General features: G+C 46.6%; 1 pseudogene; it reads right to left on the bottom strand.

Annotated features, from left to right (window-relative positions):
• Positions 1-7,154: 7,154 nt before the first annotated feature.
• Positions 7,155-12,378, bottom strand: LOC124694421 (annotated as a pseudogene).
• Positions 12,379-13,838: the final 1,460 nt, after the last annotated feature.

Genomic DNA, 13,838 nt, shown 5'->3' on the forward strand with positions numbered 1-13,838 from the left:
CTTTTCTGGCGCCGTTACTACTGCTCATATTCATTCATACCACTTGTATTTCACTATCTCTTCGCTGAACTAGTGCACCTATTAGGTGTGTTGGGGACACAAGAGACTTCTTGCTTTGTGGTTGCAGGGTTGCATGAGAGGGATATCTTTGACCTCTTCCTCCCTGAGTTCGATAAACCTTGGGTGATCCACTTAAGGGAAACTTGCTGCTGTTCTACAAACCTCTGCTCTTGGAGGCCCAACACTGTCTACAAGAATAGAAGCACCCGTAAACATCATAGGGCTACAAGAGCACCCTCAAGCCAGAGTAAACAAGATCCACAATGTCATAAAGGAATCACACACGATGCGCACACTATCACTGTCACACCGTGGAGAGTAATTCCGGAGTTCATATTAAAGTAACCTCTAGAGTGCATAATAGACAAGAGTAACATCTACATATTCAACTAGATTACAAAGCTCATGATCACATAAAGATCACACCATGGGAGAGAGAGATGAACCACATATCTACCGGTAGAGCCCTCAGCCTCGGGGAGAACTACTCCCTCCTCATCATGGGAGACGACGAACGGCGATGAAGATGGCGGTGGTGTTGATGGACATGACTCCGGGGGCAATTCCCCGTCCCGGCGGCGTGCCGGAACAGAGACTTCTGTCCCCCGAAACTTGTCTTCGCGATGGCGGCGGCTACGGAACTCTTCGTGGAATATGACTTGTTGTTTTAGGGTTTTCGCGATGGAGAGAATATATAGGCGAAGGGGCGATGTCGGTGGAGTCCCGAGGGGCCCACACCACATGGCGGTGCGGCCAGGGGTGGGGCCGCGACCCCCTAGGGTGTGGCCGCCTCGTGGCTCCTCTCCGTCTCCTCTTCGGTGTTCTGGAAGCCTCCGTGGAAAATAAGACCGTGGGCTTTTGTTTCGTCCAATTCCGATAATATTTCCTGTGTAGGATTTCTGAAACCAAAAACAGCAGAAAACAGGAACTGGCGCTTCGGCATCTTGTTAATAGGTTAGTGCCGGAAATGCATCAAAATGATATAAAGTGTATGTAAAACATGTGAGTATTGTCATAAAACTAGCATGGAACATAAGAAATTATAGATACGTTTGAGACGTATCATGGTGGAAGTCCGAAAGAAACGAGATAGGTTACCCGGGTAAGTGGCCATGTGTGAGGAGGCGCCCGTGTCCATGATCCAATCGCCCCCGCTGACGTAGGGACCGGTGGGAGGTGCCTATTGGAGAGTCGCGACCAGCGCAGGGTCCCAACACGCATGCTGGGGAGGCGCGTAGGGTGGCAGGCCTCCGTAGGCCAGCGCGGGGGCCGAAGGCGCGGCGAAGTGCGCCTGGTGAGCCTACGGACGGGGGCCGAGCAAGCCTGGAGCCGGTGGGTGCGGCACGGGCATGGTGTAGGTGTGCACGACCCCGGTCCATGGGTTGAAGCTGCTGCTCCATGGCGGCGGGGCCAACTGCCAGGCGGGGCGGGGGCCGCCACCCCCGTAGCCACCAGTGTTGCGGCCATTGCCGCGACCACGACGGCGGCATCCCGGCTTCCCCTGTTGCTGAGGCTGCTGCGGTGGGGGAGCAGCAAAGGGCGCCGCGGGTCGAGGCGGGAAGGAGGCCGGTGGGGAAGGGGCCGGGACGCCGTGGCCCAGCCCAGCGGCGAGGGCGGTGTGAGGAGCGCGAGCGCGCTGGTTCTTCAGGCGGTGTTCCTCGAGACGAAGGTACGAGACTGCGCGCTAGAATGTAGGGTTAGTCATGAGTGTGAGATTAGCGGTGGCGTTACCGAGATCCTCGCTGAGACCGGCGGTGAGCGTGGAGAGGAGGATCTCGTCCCCCATCGTGCATCCGAGGTCCTGAAGCTTGTCGGCGATGGCCTTGAGGCGTAGGAAGTAGGCGTCCAGGGAGAGGGCTCCCTGGGGAGTGCCGAAGAACTCCTGCTGCAGGAAGACGACATGCTGGAGCTTGTTGTCGGTGAAGAGCCCGTGTATCTTCATCCAAACCGTGCGAGCATCATCGCCGCCGCGGACGACGGTCTTGAAGATGTCCGGCGCGATGGTGAGGAAGAGCCAGCGGGTGATGGTGGCGTCGATCGCCATCCTGTCGTTGTCACGCTGCATGGAGAGGAGGTCGGTGGTGCCGTCGATGTGGTCGCGAAGATTGTACTCGCGGAAGAGTAGGTAGAAGTACGTCTTCCATGGATGAAAATTGTTGTTGGAGCGGGAGAGCGTGATGGCACGTGAGCGGCGATAGGAACGTCGCAGATGAGGGTGGGGGTGGGGGCAGTGGATGCGGAGGATGGTGAAAAGGTGAAGGGGTTGGAGGCGTCCGAGATGGAGGACATGGTGGTGGTGGTGGGGTGGCCGGTAGGGTGGACGAGGAGGGGTTGGAGGGAGGATAGGAGGGGCGGCGGCGCAAGAGGAGGGGCGGCGGCCGGCTAGGGGTAGGGGAGGAGCGGCGGCCGGGAGGGGAGAGGTGCGGCCGGCTAGGGTTGGAGAGGTGAGACGGCCGGGAGGGGAGAAGGGTCGGCCGGCTAGGATTAGGTTAGGATTGTGGGTGTGTCTGATACCATGTAGAAAGGTTGTAATGTATAATGTATTACTCCGCTGCATATACACATATATATAGGTACAATGTGGGCCACCACGTTCTCAACTATAAAAAAAAGAGGGGCCATAAGGAAAGAAATATACATCTCCTCAACACTAAAAGAACCAGAGTGTCAGATCCCAGCGATCTTGACCGTACATGCATAGAAATAAAAAAAACAAGGTTTCTTCAATGATGTATGATGAGACACGCCAAATGTAGCCCCGGAGAAACCGCCGCTAGCACAAACCCCGCACGACCTGGAAATGAAACCAAATCAAATCATGTTCTTTCTTTCGAAATGGGGTACCCGGTCCCTGCATCGATCACATAGCCTTAAAAATCAGGTTCTTAACTGCAGATTTCCTCCGGCTCTCATGTGAAGCCGATGACCCGCGGACTGCCGCCTTCGTCGCCTCCGACTACTGTCTTCACTGCCTGGGCAGCTACCGAGGCGAGGAACATGTTGCTCACACCCCGCGCCGAACCACCGCACACGCCCTCCGACGCGTAGTGCCTTGACTTGGACGCACGCTGTGAAACTCGTCGGCGCTATCCGCTCCGAGCGTCGACTCTCGTCGTTCCACACCATTCCGTGGATACCTGGATAACGTCGCTGCTGCCACCGATTGTCTAGACGTAGACGACATGCCCACAGTCCTCGCGAAGACTCCACTTCTTTGAGGGTAAATAGCTCATATGTGACGTTGTTGAGGCAAATTGGAGAAAACGCTACGTTGTTGGCTGAAATAGCTCGTGTGCGAGGATTATCATGACTCAAATACCTTATGTTGTGGGTATACTTTATGGGTATATCAACAGCATGGTCTGGATCCGGCAAACCCGGGTAGCCCATAGACGGTGATGGTGGCATACGGCCCATCGGACAGCCCAGTTGCTGTAGATCAAGATACGATGGTAGGGCTTAAACTCGGGAAGTAGGTTAGCAACTGGAATTATGTGAGCATGGCGGGACCCACAACTTATTCACGTCAGCACATGAGCCATATTTTGTCCACATCACCACGTGGGGCCCACTTCTTATCCACCGTTGGATCCTCCCATGCATCCTCCGGTCCCTTCGTCTTCTCATGTGGACCTCGAAGCGTGGCAATGTCGATGGTAGATGTCAAGCTCTACGCCTCCCACTGTCCATGGCCGCGATATGGTCCAGTGCCGATGGCAAGGTGCCATGATTGCCCACGGACGGCGCCCCTGAAGAGGCTGGTCACCTCGATCGACAAGAATGGCAATCCCGGGCGTGAATTTGTGAAATGCGAGAGCAAACTAGAGGTGGGGAAGGTGAGATCTTAGTTTCCCCTCTCCCAATTTCGTTTAATTTTCCTCAATTTTTTGGTTTTTTCTCCAATTTGGGAATTAGGGTTGACATTTGCTATTTTCATAATCTAGCCTAATGCATGCATTTGGCTTGATGATTACATGATGCATGTGAAATGCATACATGAAAATTGTCCTTTATTAGAATGCATGAATTCCCGCATATTTGCAACATATATGATGATACTACCATGTTTTATATTGATTTATGGGGATTTACCAATGATTCAGAGACCTATACGGAGTCAGATTGAGCTATCATTTTTGGAGGGTCGTTTTTTCATCAGGAGAAGTAACCTTGGCCCTGGAAGCACACCTGGAGAGGCCCGAGGCCCAAAAGAGCACAGGTGGCGCACCCAGGCAAGTTGGGCGCGCCACCCAACCTATTTTGGTCATCGATCATCCAAATCGCTTGATCTTTTCTCCCACCGACGTATTTTGACCTAAAAACCACTATATAGATGCCCCCCAAGGGTTCTCGGGAAGGGAGCGCCGCATAAACACCGAAACACGAAAAACTCGAGGCTGCAACAGCGAAGATTGGATGGGGAAACTCCACCGGAGCCGCCACCGAAGGGATCTCCACCTTCTCCAACGTCTTCATCATCATCACCATGATCAAGGGGGGCCACATCTAGACTACGGGGTTTGTGGCAGTTGTTTGATTTATTTCTCTCATATTCTTCATAGATCTTAGTACCATATGAGCTACCAACATGATTATGGTAATTTTTGTAATACCTATGTGGTGGATCTTTATTCTATGATATGATGCTATGAGATCTTTAATCTTTCTCGGCGAGGAGGCCACCAATTTTCATCATCGATGCCCTCGCCGTCCATGGCTGCATCCGACAGGCTGTTGGGGTCGTTGTTGTCCATGGGCGAGCTCTTGTTCATATTGATCCTTCCGCCTGCATGCAAGGTAACCCTAGTTCTCACATATGTAGGATCTCTCGTTATTATTCGATCTCGTCCGGTTCCATCAATGGGCGTAGTGAGATCTAGCTTCATCTTTGGATGATTTTACCGACACCTTTTCTTCTTCTTCTTCTTCTTCTGGTTTCATATTAGTTTGGTCACATATATAGATGAATTTTAATCTCAATTAGTCTAACTATTTATTAAAAGATAGCACAATGCGCTAGAAGATGTCCTTCCAAAAAAAAAAATTCGTTTTTTGTTTCTTTTTTGTTTCTTCTTTTTTTGTTTTTCAAAAAGTGAAATATTTTTAAATCCGAATTTTTTAAATCCAGAAGTTTTGAAACTTTGATTTTTCAACAAATTTATTTAAAAGAATTGACTTTTTTAAAAAAAACTTACTTTTTTCAAAAATTCGATTTTTTATCATAAGTACTTTCTAAATTTAAACATTTTTGAACTTGAACATTTTTTGTTTTTCTATTTTAAGTTCTTTTTCAAAATTAATATTTTTTTGAATATGAATATTATTCGAATACGTACAATTTAAAAATTTAAAAATTTGAAAATTTGAAAGTTTTGTATAATTTCCCAAATTTGAACTTTTTAAAATCTGAAATATTTTAAAATTTTAAATTTAAACAAAAAAGAGAAAAACAAAAAAAAAGGAAAACAAAAAAACAGAAAAACGATCAAAAAGAAAGTAAAGGAAATACTTTTATACTTACACGCATGTGTGTGGATGTTTCTGTCACCGTCCATCGTGCTTTGAGATTCGGATAAAAGAGGTAAGAGAAAGTAATCTTTTCATCTACAATAGTGAGCACGAATCTCGAGAAATAAATGGACGGCAACGGAAACACCCACACCCATGAGTGTAAGTACAAAATCCACTTTCAAAAAGTAAAAACAAAATCAGAAAGAAGAAAAAAGTGGGCTAGATCAATACCCGACCAGAAGTATGCGGTGCTTGATAGACACCGACATGGTCGGTGTATAGGAGCCTCTAGAAATTTCACGACTGCAGTGTTCCGTAGTTCTGTTCTCTGGCAGGCCGTGAAATAGAAATAGCCTCTCTAACTCGGACAAGCCTTTGTAAGCCGGATTCATGAAAGGTTTACTGCTGCAGTTGTAACTTTTTTGTAATGACCTATCATTATCAGTACATAATAATATAAGCCCCGGGATTAAAAGCTTCAGCAGCACCCAGTATGACTTTTAAAGTCCCACAGAAAGTACAGTACGACTTGTACTAACAGATCCAATTCGATAGCATCTTGAAAAGTATGCTTGGAAACACACCCAAGCAAAAGCAGGCAAATTCATACGAATACTTTCATTGACAAGCAGAGCTATCTTGCTGGTCCTTGACATCCAAATGGCCCGATTAATCTAGCTCTGAACAAGACATCGTAAGCCTGCTTCATCAAAGGTATACTGCTACAGTTGGCTCCATGTAACTTCTCTTGACAGGAATTAACATAATCAGTACATAAAAATATGAGCCCGTGGATGAAAATCTTGAGCTGCAACCGCTATGATTTATAAAGTTCAAATTGCAGTCATAGTTACAGATTCAGTTCGATAGCATTCCAGCATGCATGTCTAGGAAAGACGCTTGCAGCAAAAATTTCAAAACTCCATGCACGGGATCACACCCAAACGAAGGCAGTCAATTGATACGAAATTACCAATACCTTCATGGACCAAGCAAGATTATTACAGCCCATCAAAAACTTGGCCAACACAATGAAGAAGGAAAAAAAGGAACAAAAATCAGAATCGGCATCTTGCTATCTTCTACAATGAGTAGCTCCCTTGAGCTTATAAAAGAAGCAGCATAAACAATGCCTGATTCAGGGATACAACTTTTAACTAGGGAAGAGGAAGTCCCTTTAAAAAACAAAGGGAATAAAAACTAGGGGACTGCAATCTCAACATAAGAATCAGGTAAAATAAAATACCACATGGAGTAGTTGAAGCCCAATACGGATATACAGTAACAAAAACTGAAGCAAGCAGAAACCAATTTTGACATTCATGCATCCCAGCAAATATAAAAGTTGTCACCCAATCAATCTCGTTCTAGTTGTAATATAGGTATAAATAGATAGGAGTTTTTCAATCAAAGGAGACAACATGATGCCCAATTTCACTTAAGCCGAAGTTAGAATTCGATTCACACCGCAACCCAACGAACTCACAACAGACATAGATAGCTGAGGACACATGTAAGCATACATAAGAACTAAGCTGAAGCATGCCTAATTAATTCAGATTTTGTCATTATGAGCCACACTACTAAATCTCCATGATGATTTCCTTGGCCGCTTTCATTTCAACCGGCAGGAGCCTAGCAATCAGCTCCTTAAGAGCAGACGGGCAACTAATTTTCAGATGCTTGTAGCCTTCACTTGCCTTCATCGCCTCCAAATTGGAAGGAGAAGTGAGGAACTGTAAACAAGCTTCCTTGAGTCCAGTGCAGTTATGCTGCTCAGCTAAAGCCAAACTGGTCGCCACCATGTTGGCATCAATATGGCTACATAACTTGTGCTCGCACATCAATTTAAGCCTGCCGATGTTGTACCTGTCTGCTGCCACGAGCAGATGACCAGCCATCACCACATCTCGAGGTGCTTCACCATGCTTGCTAGCCAACTCAAGAACAGGCAGCGAGTCGGTGTATATGAAGTGAAGCAAGGACTTGAACACATCAGCTTCCATGTCACCGATTTCAATAGGACTGTCGGTTTTCTCCTTCATGGTGCCGAGGAGCTCCGCCTTGAATACAGATGACCTAGCAGCGAGCACGATCCTATGAGCCAAGAACTTCTCCCCACCGACATGAAAGGTCACGTCCGCTCCATCCATGCTGTCTAGGAGGTCTCGGTAATGCAGATGCAAGTCGGTTGGAGGGACAACAACAAACTGATTCCCAATTGTTTCTTCACTGTGGATATCCTTCTTGAGAGTCAGATCACACTTGATTCTGAAACAGTCATCTATTACATACCCTGATCGCTCCAATTTCTCCCGATTGAGAAGGACAACCAAATTGCCTCGGTAAATCGTTTCAAAATCTAATTCCGTTTCAATCATGCCACCGACGCATGGTGGCACCGGTAGACCATCTTTGCCAAGTACACTGATAGATTTGGGCTTCCCATTCACCACCTTACCCTTGGCAGAATCATGAACCAGGGATATCCGACTAGCATTACCTTTTGCCAAGTCGCAACCGTTGGGGTAATACCTGAGAACCCAGTTGTCACCTCCAACGCTGAAAGGGGGAGAAGCCACGCACTGGCCGTTCTTGAGCAGCTCCTTCAGTCTTGAGTATCCATGTACCTTGAACACGAAGGACCTTTCCTCGGATTCAGCAGAAACCTTGTGCTGATCTGCCATTCCCGATGTTGGCTCTGTAGCTAAGGTAGAATGGATGTGTAGGAGGCAGCCGGAATCGTGGGTCGGTGCCCCGTCCCACGACCCACGGTAGGAAACTGGCCGGCTAGGAAGCGACCAGAGCGCGGTGAGGAGCTGGAGGTGAGATGCGGAAGTGGGCAGATCCAGGAAGAAATGGACCGCCGCCTTTGCTTGCCGTCGGCTGCTGGTGCGGTTCGGTCGGCGGAGCAGTAGAAGAGGAGTGCGAGAGCAGGGCAGCAGCAAAACTGGGGAACTCGGCGGCGTCAAGTGGGCTTAGGTCATGTGACGAACGTTGTTGGGCTCGGATGGGCTTCACTGTATATTCCTTTTTTTTCCTAATAAGGCTAACAGGTAACAGACTAGCAACTTCTCAAAAAAAAAGGTAACAGACTAGCAGCGCATATGATCAGATACTCAGCTGGTTCCTCCCAAAGGAAAAAAATCTCAGTTGGTGCTTTCGAAATGCACTAAGAAGTTGTAAGAAAACAAAAGTGTTCTGTTGGATTAAAAGAATGCTTTGTATTGGAAACATGGTGATGCCTAGTGACTAAAATATGGATGTACATCGAACTAAAATACGGAGTATGTCTAAATACATCTATATTAGTATGAATCGTAGGAGTATATAAAAAAGGCAAACAACTAGAATTCATTCAAACGCATTGTCCTCCGGATCAGAAACTTGAGACAAAATCTCAGATACGGCATATGCTCAACGAGCAATGCTAGACTCTGATTAACTTAGAAGTCGTTTGGAAGCCAGGTTTTCATTTCATTTGTAGCATTTTGAAATGAATACATGTATTCATTTCATTTACATTGTAATTTCAGAAATGGACACTTGTTTGGTTGCCACAGGAATTGTAAATGACAGTAGAATTCAATATTGAATTTGTTTGGTTGCCACAGGAATTGTGAAAGACAGGTTTCAGCTCGGAATTGTGATTACACATGGCATCATTTTGCTGGATTTCCCAAATAAAATGATGGCCCAATTCTGTGGCAACCAAACAGCCCACCTATGGAATTTTAAAATGAATTCCAGGATTCCAGGCTTAAATGATGGATACCAAACGACCTCTTAGAGAATATCACTACTGAAACCATCCCTCCTCTCCCCCAGTACTGGTTTCACGACACAGAAATCTGAATAGTGAAAGGTGTATTGGCACAGTTTAAATCTTCTTGTTGGAGGGATTTAACATAACCTGTATATTTATATGAGCCTAAAGATTACAACCTGCTGTGGTTTATTAAGGGCGACAGAAAAAATGTGCTCATAGTAACAGTTTTTTATTAAACAGTAACAACAGATTTAGTTCAACAGCATAGTAGCATGTCTCTATGCTTAGAATCACACAAAACCGAAGCCAAGCAATTGGTTCGAGAATCATACCATGATACCAATACACATAAGCCCATCCTAAACTTGGCCAAGTTTCAATGAAGGAGACAAAAACAAAAGCGAGAAAGAAAGAATGGTGATACCTTCACTTCGACTGTCAGAAGCCTGAACAGATAGTTACTCCAAATAAGTCAAAACAAACAGGAATTATATAGCATGGACATGTTGTCTTCTACAATGAGGAGGCCCCTCAGCAGCCCAAAAGAAACAGCATAAACAAGAACTAGGCGAGAACTCACTCGAGAAATAACATAGGGAAGAATTAGAGGATTGCAATCTCAACCTATGGCATCAGGTAAATAGAACTCCACATAGAGCAGTTAAGTCCCTTGCGGACTATATCAAACTTAGCAAGCAGATACCCCTCTTTTGAAATTTATGCATCTCAGGAAATTGAAACTATAGGTGTCACACAATCAATCCCATTCTACTTGCAGCATACACATAAATAGATAGTTCTTTTTGATCAAAGGGGCACATGTCACCCAAATTCATTTAAGCCCTAGTAAGAGAAATTCAAGTATCATACACATTGGACAGAACTCTAAGCTTCAACTATTTATATATCATGCACTAGAGAGAGAAAAATGACAGGGCATAGGAGTCATGTACCCGCTTTCCCAGTCAGAAAAAAGAGGAGTTATATACCATGCACTTGTTGTCTTCTACAACGAGGAGCTCATCCGAACTTATGCAGTCCAAAAGCTACAGAGAAATAATGGCAGATATAGGGATATACCTTTTAACTAGGGACGAAGGAGGATTGCAAGCTGGAAACAAGACAGCAATTAGGAACTCCCTCGATCTAAACAGTCCAAATGAAAGAGCACAAACAATGCCTGATTCAAGGAAACAACTTTTAACTAGGTAAGAAGAAGTCCCTTAGCAAATACTCCCTCAGTTCCAAAATAAATTACTCATATTTGGCTTGTATCTAGCCAAATCTGGGTCAATTAATTTGGAACGGAGGTAGTACTAATGAAAACAAGGGAATAGAAACTAGAGGAGTGCAATCTCAACATAAGAATAAGGTAAAATATAATACCACATAAGAGTAGTTTGAAGTCCAAACAGTTATAACAAAAAACTGAAGCAAGCAAAAACCCTGATTTGACATTCACGCATCCCAGCAAGTATAAAATATATGTGTCACCCAATCATTCTCGTTCTAGTTGCAATATAGGTACTGTATAAATAGATAGGAGTTAGCTTTCAATGAAAGGAGACAACATGATGCCCAATTACATTTAGGCCCTAGAAAGAGAAGTTAGAGTTCGATTCACATTGCACAACCCAACAAACTTACAGCATACATAGATAGCAGGTTTCTCCCCGAGAGCACATCTAAGCATACATAAGAACTAAGCTGAAACATGCATACATACATAATTAATTCAGATTTCGTCATTATGAGGCACAATACTAAATCTCCATGATAATTTCCTTGGCCGCTTTCATTTCAACTGGCAGGAGCCTAGCAATCAGCTCCTTAAGGGCAGACGGACAACTGATTTTCAGATGCTTGTAGCCATCACTTGCCTTCATCGCCTCCAAATTGGAAGGAGAAGTGAGGAACTGTAAACAAGCTTCCTTGAGCCCACTGCAGTTATGCTGCTCAGCTAAAGCCAAACTGGTCGCCACCATGTTGGCATCAATGCAGCTGGATAACTTGTATTCGCATATCAGTTTCAGCCTCTTGACGCTGTACCTATCTGCTGCCACGAGCAGATGGCCAGTCATCACCACATCTCGACATGCTTTACCTTGGTTGGTAGCCAACTCAAGAACAGACAGCGAAACGGTTGCTTTACCTTGGTTGCTAGCCAACTCAAGAACAGGCAGCGAATCGGTGTATATGAAATGAAGGAAGGACTTGAACACATCAGCTTTCATGTCACTGATTTCAATAGGACTGCCAGTGTTCTCCTTCATGGTGCCGAGGAGCTCCTTCTTGAATACGGATGACCTGGCAGCCAGCACGATCCTATGAGCCAAGAACTTCTCCCCACCGACATGAAAGATCACATCTGCTCCATCCATGCTGTCTAGGAGGTTTCTGAAATGCAGATGCAAGTCGGTTGGAGGAAGCACATCAAACTGATTACCAAATGTTTCTTCAGTGAGGATATCCTTCTTGACATTCAGATCACACTTGATGCTTAAGCAGTCATCTATTATATCCTTCTTCATTTTTTGCGGGGAATCTATTATATCCTTCTTGACAGTGATATCACACTTGATGCTTAAGCAGTCATCTATTATATACCCTGATTGCTCCAGTTTCTCCCAATCAATATGGTCACACAAATATGAACCGTTGGGCCGGGACATCCATTTCCATTGAAGATGAAACTCCATATCAGCTAAAAAGGTCGATTCAGAAATGTTACCAATGAACTGTGGCGCCGGTAGACCATCCTTGTCGAGTACACGAATAGATCTAGCTTCCACATTCAAATCCTTGCCATCAACCGAATGAAGAAGCAGGAATATGTAAGCACCCCGAAGTGCCGAGCGGCCGTTCGGGTAATACTTCAGAACCCAGTTGTCACCCCCAACGTTGAAAGTGGGAGAAGACACGCACTCGCCGTTCTTGAACAGCTTCTTCAGTCTTGAGTATCCATGTATCTTGAACACGTAAGACCTTTCCTCGGATTCAGCTACAATGGCGGTAGAAACCTTGGGCTGATGTGCCATTCCGAAGGTTGGCTAGGCAGCTAGGGTAGGATCTAGTTTCTAGGATGGATAATGGCAGCCTCGAGATCGTCGGTCAGTGCCCCGTCCCCCAAGACCAAGGACTGGAACGAGTCCGGAACGAAGTGTATCACCGGATGAGGCGTGACCCCGGGCGCCACGGAGGTGACCGGACCACGGTGAGGAGATGGACTGGGAGGTGGGGGCGATATGCGGAAGAAGGAAGATGGAGGAGGGAGTTCACCGCCGCCTCTGCTTGCCGCCGGCTGCCGGTGCGGCTCTAGGCAGCAGGCGAGTAGGAGCTAGGTGGAGTTAGAGCAGGGCAGCAGCGGAACAGGGGAACGCGGCGGCGTGAAGAAGTGCTCGCCTGAGGTAGACGACACGAACTTTGTTGGGCTTAGATGGGCTTTAGAGACCAACAACACAGCAGCCCGTGTATATTCCTATTTTTTCCTGAAGCAATACTGGTTTTAGTTAGCAGATAACAGAATAGCTTGTTTACTTCGACCGCGATTTACACAAAAATAACCCAAAACTGAAAGAAAAGCACAGACTGACCCTCTGGCGAAACTATTTCACGAATCTAACCCTTTTGTGTGGCGCCCCTCTCAAGGGCGCCACACATGCCCATGTGGCGCCTCTGGCTCTGGCGCCACACACCCATCCGACGTGGCCCGTCGACGCTGAGCTGGTGACCCCGATCCGACGTGGCAGCACGAGTGGCGCCTCTCTGGCCGACGCCACACTTTGAAAGTGTGGCGCCCCTGGCAGGGGCGCCACACATTCACTTAAGTTTGGGCGCCGCGCGCGCCCAACCCGACCCTTCTTCTTTCTTTCTCTTCTTCTCTCCCTCCTCCCCAACCCGGTTCTCTCTCTCCTCCCTCTCCCCCCCACCAAATCCACCACCAAATCGTCAGATCTGTCCGTGGAGATCGTTCCCCATCCATTTGTCAAGGTAATCTCCTTCAAATCTTCTCCATTCATCCACTAATTTCATAGATCGGGCTAGATTTGGACATGAACCCTAGACATGTTTTTTTTTCTTTTGTGCACTCTATATTGTATTGTTTGTGTTGGAGATGGTAGCCTCATGTATGCATGTGTTTGAACCATAGATTTGTAGAAATCTACATATGAAATTTCACATGTATGTGTATGAACTCTATGTATGTATGTGTATGTATGTGTATGAACCCACATGTATGCCTAGTATTTGTGATGGAGTAACTCATATTTGTTAGTTGAATGGATCGTAATATGGTTCAAAAATGTAAACATGTAGGATGGCCGGTGCCGGTGGACGGGGAAGGGCGGCCGCCGCGGTCCCGGGCGCCCCGGGCCGGGGAAGGGGCCGCCGCGGTGGAGCAGCAAGGGCCCCACGATCACCGTCACCCGCATCCTCCTCGTCTTCGCATGACGAACGCCGCTTCGAGTTCCTCCTCCGCATCGACGACGACCCACTC

Source organism: Lolium rigidum, chromosome 3 (genome assembly GCF_022539505.1).
Source record: "Lolium rigidum isolate FL_2022 chromosome 3, APGP_CSIRO_Lrig_0.1, whole genome shotgun sequence".
In the NCBI taxonomy this organism is placed as follows: Eukaryota; Viridiplantae; Streptophyta; class Magnoliopsida; order Poales; family Poaceae; genus Lolium; species Lolium rigidum.